Source organism: Phaethon lepturus, unplaced genomic scaffold, assembly GCF_000687285.1.
Source record: "Phaethon lepturus isolate BGI_N335 unplaced genomic scaffold, ASM68728v1 scaffold4883, whole genome shotgun sequence".
Taxonomy (NCBI): Eukaryota; Metazoa; Chordata; class Aves; order Phaethontiformes; family Phaethontidae; genus Phaethon; species Phaethon lepturus.
This window is the reverse complement of record NW_010528254.1, coordinates 4,770-11,763: the sequence shown is the minus strand read 5'-3', so window position 1 is coordinate 11,763 and position 6,994 is coordinate 4,770.

The following is a 6,994-nucleotide window of genomic DNA, read 5'->3' as shown; positions in this document are numbered from 1 at the left end:
TTTCCCTTTCCCATTACTTAGTCTCCTTGAAGAAAGCTGATGGAATTCAAGTGTTGGTCATGGAGGAAAAACTTTTAACCATCCATGCTATCTATTAAAATAATAGAAGGGGAATAGTATTGTAGGACCTTATCTGTAGGTGTTGACCCTTACGGAATAAGGGATAGGACGAGGAACAATAGGCATAAACTGCAGCACAGGAAGTTCCACCTCAACATGAGGAAAAACTTCTTTACTGTGAGGGTGACGGAGCACTGGAACAGGCTGCCCAGAGAGGTTGTGGAGTCTCCTTCTCTGGAGACCTTCAAAACCCGACTGGACGCGTTTCTGTGCAGCCTGCCCTAGGTGATCCTGCTTTGGCAGAGGGGTTGGACCAGATGATCTTCAGAGGTCCCTTCCAACCCCTACCATTCTGTGTAATTCTGTGTATGTGAATAAGAAAGGTAAAGGAGGGTGAGTTTAAAACTTTGTGAAATCTTGATGTGGATCCTTCTTTATAGCCATGATCTGGGTCTCTTTTTCCCTCTCAAGTACTATCTGCAGCTGTGGCAGCATAGGCAACACAGAGGCAGCATGCTGTAGCTCCTGGGGTTGTGTCCTTCACTGCGACTGCTGAATTAACAGCCCATGACGCAAGACATCATGTGAGACCCTTAGAGAGCTGGGGTTTTATAAAGGCAGTTCCCTAGTCCTCTTGGCTGTGAAGCAGTTGTCCTGCATGTGTACTGAAAAGGCTATGAACCAATGACAATGAAAAGAACCCAAAATGGATGACCTAGGAGAAAAAAATCTCTGTTGTTTTTCCAACTGATCTCACTTGGCTTTTTTCTTTTTCATTCCTTGAATGATGATGTTTCTTCTGCAGTAATATGTTAAAGGGATTGTACTGTGAAAGCGACCAGTACATCTCTCTACCTACAGCCATAACTGTTCACACTTACGCATGCCAAGGGACAGACATGAGTTTTGGTCAGTGCTGTGGTATAAAACATGAAGCAGCAAATTAGCACAGATAATCACTGGCACTGAGATCAAGGTGACTGCAGAGATCTTAACCTCTTGAGAGTTATTCCTTAGCAACCCACAAACCTGTGTTAGGGAGACTGCAGGAAATCACTCGCGCAGTGTTGAATACCAAATAGCAAGTTGGAAGCAGAGAAAGGCTTAAACCAGCCTGTGAACTGGTGGAGTCAGCAATTTCCTAACGGCATTGTGAGCAGGCAGATTACGTACCCACAAACATATGCCATCTCCGCAATATTAACAGCAGAACTGTGTGCATGATGCTGCTATTAAAATGGAAGACAGTAAAAGACACTGGTAATGCTCACACTGAGGCAAAGAAAACTCATCAATACAGTGTGCTTCTGCTAAGCAAAAGTCATGGTTCCTTTTTCTGACCTAGTATCACCAAGACAATCTTGCATGAACTGTCTCTTTTAGCTTCATTTCACTTAGTACCAAGCCTACTTTAAATTATGTATGCCTGAAGAATATGAGTCCCCAAAGAACAGATTTTCAGAGTTATAATGCCGTACGTATTCCAGTTTCTTATGCACATCAGCAGTTGCATGTGTGTCAATCAGGCAAATGCAAAATTACGTTTCTGCATCTTTGAAATAAACCTATGGATGTTATTATGTCTTTATTTGTCTGATGATATTGTATATTGAATATCTATTATTACAGCGTAATATTTCTTGTGTTCTGTGTTCTATGCCCACAAAAGATTTTTAGAAACTAATGATCACATCCTGTTTTAATTTACTTAGCTCCAAACACTAGTGAGTATAACTGACTTCAATGGAGTTATTCTGATTTTAGAATAGTTAATGTAGAACAGAGCAGAAATAACTTTTGTTATTTTCATGGCAGCAAGAATTTCTGTATTGCGTGTGAGTCACCCTTAGCTAATATCTCTTTTTCTTCCACAGGTACAGAGATGTATTTGTAAATCATAAATGTTGACAAACCAAGCATAATGTATCTTAATTCAATTGACAGCGCTATCACCATTTATACTGCCAATTGCTTTTCTGTTGTCGGGGCTGGATAAAAATATTAAATACAAAAGCAGTATTCCTTCAATCAAACTCCTTTTAGGAGGCACATATCAATCTAATGGTTGAAACTAGTATTCCAGTCACTTGTAAAATAATTTCTCTTGTGATGTGAAAAGAGTGCTAGAAATTGTTCCTGTTGAGTGCAAAAGAGAATCAGTCTAAACCGACGTGACGTTAAAAAAAGGGTGTGGGTGAGGGTAACTAGATGATTTAGAAAATAAGCATCAGGAGATGGAAACCTTCTCTGTTAGAAAATCAATTAGATGGCAATGACTTTCATGAGCTATTGAAAAAAAAGGTGGAGATTTGAAACCACTTTTCAGTGGATACTGAATTCAGTTACCTACATTCCCCAAAGACATGAATTAAATTGGTGCTAATTAATGTATTGATTGATAAACTTACTGCCAGTGTCCAAAGCTAAGGGAATGTGTGGGCTGAATCCCACCCTTAGACATGATTGGATTGTAATTAAGGCTGAGGATGCTGATAGAGTTGGAAGGACAGTTATGTTTTGCAGTTCAGGTTGTATATTCTGCAGAGAAAGAAAATAGTCTCCAGAGCCACCTTTTGCTGACATACTTACTGTCAAAAGACAAATTTTGTCAGTGATTCCTTCAACTGATACATCCTTGGAGGTTTGCAGCAAAAAAGAGGGAGCCAGAAGAGGAGAAGCAATTGTAGAAAAGTATTTTACATTCATTTCCATAACGCAATTATGAGGGCAAGTAGGTAGGTTATAAACAAAAAATAACCACCAAAATCCCCAGCCACTTGTCCCAAAATACCAAATAGTTGAATATAACCTACTATTTGTATATTTAAATTACTGATCAATTTTCATAGAAGTTTTGTAACCATAAGTTAATAAAAGTTTTATTCTAATTCTACATGTTCATTCAATTAATAAGTGCAAGACAGAGGTTTTCCCCCTCTGTCCTGAGGTGGGGGACAAGTATGGAGTCAAGTTTTAAAAAGTACAGCACAGAATGTAGTACCGTACATGGAAGTTTTTTTCTGCAAAACTGAAAAGTTTTTCATAAATCTAATCTGGAGAGGTACATTTTGTCCAAGCAAGACAGGTATACATAAAATAGCTGACATACAGTACTCCATGTTCCATTAAAGTATCTTTCTGCAGACACTAAGCAGTATTTATTTGCAATATGATTAGGCTGTATTTTTTTCTCTCTTCAGATATATCCCTTTTTTACCCTTATCCTCTCTCCTGAAAACTATTTTCCCAATGAAATGTATTTTGGGAAAACTCTTGAACTTACTCTCCAACCTGAATTTTAGGCAAAACTTGTGCAAATATTTGAAGTTGCATATACACAATCAGGTAATTAAGTTTACTTAGACACTCTCCTGTAGAGGATTAGGCAAAGCTTGTGTAACACAGGATAGCAAAGACCTCAAGATTACAGACTCAGGGGATGGGAGCTATTTAGGGCAGCCAGATGGGCACAAGTGATGCAAGGATTTCAAGGCAAAATTTATCCCCAATGATTTTCTGTACAACTAAATGCTAAGTATTAGAAGTACTCCTAATAAAAACTACTTGCTGTGGCTGCGGGGGCAGGCTATGCTTAACATTGGTAGCCTGATGCCTTTTAGAAACAAAATAGTAGCTTTTGTATATAAAGATACCTGAATAAACCAACTTAACGTCTCTCTGACCTTTCTCCTCCTGCTGTTAAACTATTTTTTGTCATCTAAAACAATCTCCAATTACATAGGTTTCCCATGGGAACATATTACAGTAAAGTAATGAAAAAGCTTTTCAATGTTCTAACCAGGGGCCTAACCATTTCCCAAGGTGTCCTTTAATTGTATAGAGTGACTGAGAAATTCTTTATGTCCATATGATATGTTTTTCTTAGTACAAGAGTAATGTGTCCTGCCTCTTAAAAATGTGTTTTGAATTCAGTGTATTCAAGGTACTACTGTCAAACCATACACATGTGATTGATTATCCAATTTATTAGTAATATTGTATACATTGCAGGAGTGTCATTTAACTTGTTTTGACAAGTACAGAAGACTGTCATTGACAGGTGTAGGAAAAAGTGATGGGTTTAGGCTTTAAAGTGTTTCTATGGCATTTCACTGAACAGCAGATTGATAAATTAAAATCACAGTGGTAACACTGGATCTGAAAGACTAACCACTTAAAATTACAAAAACACATCTCTGAAAACTTTATGTACTCCTCAGAGAAGCAGTCTTAGAAGCACTGACTGAAACAGAAAAGCACAGTTCACAAAAAACTAATCATCAATTATAATGTGACAATGTCAGAGTTTATGTAAAGAAAAAAATATTTCTAGAAAATTGCAACACATGCTTTCCTCTCTCCTTTTCAAAATGTCAGAAGGCTTAAACTGGATTTAATTCTGTTCTCATTTACACTAAGTTTACTGATGTAATTTTATTATTTTGGATTGAGCAACTCAAGGTTTAAACCAGCAAAATGGAGACATGAAAGAGACCGTAACTGTCAGTGTCCTGGGTTCGGCTTGTGAAGACAAGACAAGCTGCTTGTTTTTTTGAGTGCACTTTGCAAGTGAAGTTACAATATAAATGGCAATATCAGATGCTGTGAATCTAAGGAAACATTCTTGTACTCCTGACCCATTCTACAATAATTTCCATGGTAAATGGATATGGGAAGTGCATCTGATACAAAAGAGATTTTTCTATAACTGAGAACAGGACTAGACTCAATTCCAGTCTGGTCAGAGATGAGTAGAAAGGGCAGCTGTACATCATACGACTGGTTGTGTATCCTCTAGACCAGTGTTAACTATGCTGACTACACTTGGTTTCTGACAAATCTGTGCCTCCTAATACTTCAGTGGTCTGGAAGGGTCTGAGTCCATTCACTTTCTGTATACACAGTCAAGAAAACAATATTTATTTTCTGTAAGGGAATAAAAACCCCACAAAACAAAGGAATTCCTAAAATATCAGTGGAAAGACCTTTTGATGTAGAGATGGGTATTCAAATGTCACAACTTTGAGCTACCTCAGTGTAAATACAGATCAGATATAATTATTTATCTTAAATGTATGTCTGGATTCTTCTATTATATTCTTTGAGAATTTTTGTGCCAGATGACTCTCTTGAGTGTAATACGTATCAAAACAGCCTCGTGGCTTGTCATGGTATTGGTATTGCAGTTTTCCTATCCAGTTTTGGACATATGGTAGAGATACTGATTTCCGGTCAAACAGATATGACGTGAGTATGAATGATCTAGCTGAAAACTTTCTACAGATCTTTCCTAATTTACAAAGAAGTATAGCTCGACACTTAGCAAAAGACCTTCTGCCCCTTAAGGGAACTCCCGTACGGCCTGCTGTAGTGTCTCGGCTGACTTGCAAGGCTGGCCCCTTGGCCTCTGCAACTTGCCTTAGGCACGGCATGCCTTGGAGGGAGCTTAGACACATTTTCCTATCTGCAACGGGCAAGAACTGAAGTTCTGTGCCTGTCTTTTTTGAGGAGTATCTTTTTTTTCTTAGGGAGTGATCTTTCTCAAGTTTCCTCATATGGTTGTGCTGTTGCCTTCCTGGGCATGCAGGGAAGACAGTGCAGTCTGGGTACTCTGCTTTTAGCCTGTACCAGGCTTTACTCTGCCTGGTACACTTCTTTATGGTTGCCCTCACACTCTAAGGGCTTACTCCACTCCCTGGTTCACTGTCAGGGCACCCAACAATATGGGGTATTAATAATTTCCTCTCCTCCTCATTCAAGATTTTTTGATGAGCATATCCCATGTAGAGTTTGATCAGGTTACATTTTTGGCTTCAAGTTTAACCAGCTCTAAGCTCCTTAAAATACAGTAGTCACATTTTATAAATCACATGTTGTAACCTCTGTCAAACATTTTGGTAGCATAATTGATGTTGACTTAGTGTTCTGCAGACTGACTATTATATTAAAAGAAAAAAAAAAACCCACCACAATAAATTTAGGGGCTTCAGTATGTATTTTTTGTGACCTTTTCATCTTCTCCCTTGCACTCCTTGGATGCCACAGGACCTCTTCTGGAGACTGCTTCCTATCACTGTATTAAGCTCAAAGGAAACAGTTGCACAGATTCACATTTTGACAACTTGCTTGCAGCAGGTGGCCAAGTTTCATTAGCTTATTGTTATTGTTTGTTAAGAACATAATACTAATATTTGTGCCTAAGATACCACATTCAGTGGCTATAACACTAGAACTGAGAATATTTTTATCCTGCTTGGGGAGAACATTTACAAATGTTTCTTTAGTCTTATCAACCCTGGAAAAAATGATTCTATGTATATAAAATTAAATATTAATGCATTTACGGTCTCATTTAGAAAGAGTTTCTTTAGTCTTATCAAATGTTTCTTTAGTCTTATCAACCCTGGCAAAAATGATTCTATGTATATAAAATTAAATATTAATGCATTTACGGTCTCATTTAGAAAGACATTCATCACTCAACTAAGATATAGTAATTGTCATGGTTCTTAGATAATGATCTGTATATCTATCTTTTCTCTTCCATTCAGATTAATTTTATAGCATTTTAGATATTAAGAAAATGACTGCATAAAAGAGGGCTCAGGGAGCTTTCTGCTTTCATTATTGACATTTTCTGTAACATGTGTCCCTAGATCATGTGGTCACAGCCCCTGTCAGATTAGGCTTCACTTTCACTGGTATGCATCAGGTCTAGTACACATTTATAGAAAGTTTCATTTCAAGTGTTTTATCACTGTGGGAAATGTGCATGAGAAGTTAACACTACAGACACGTCTTAGACTAAATTTGGTTTTATATAGTCTGTTGAATTAAGCTACCATAACAATTTAGTGCTGAGAATTGCCTCCAGCATCTCTTCCCAAACCACAAGACTCTGCGAAGGAGTTAAAACTGTTATGATCTCTCTCTC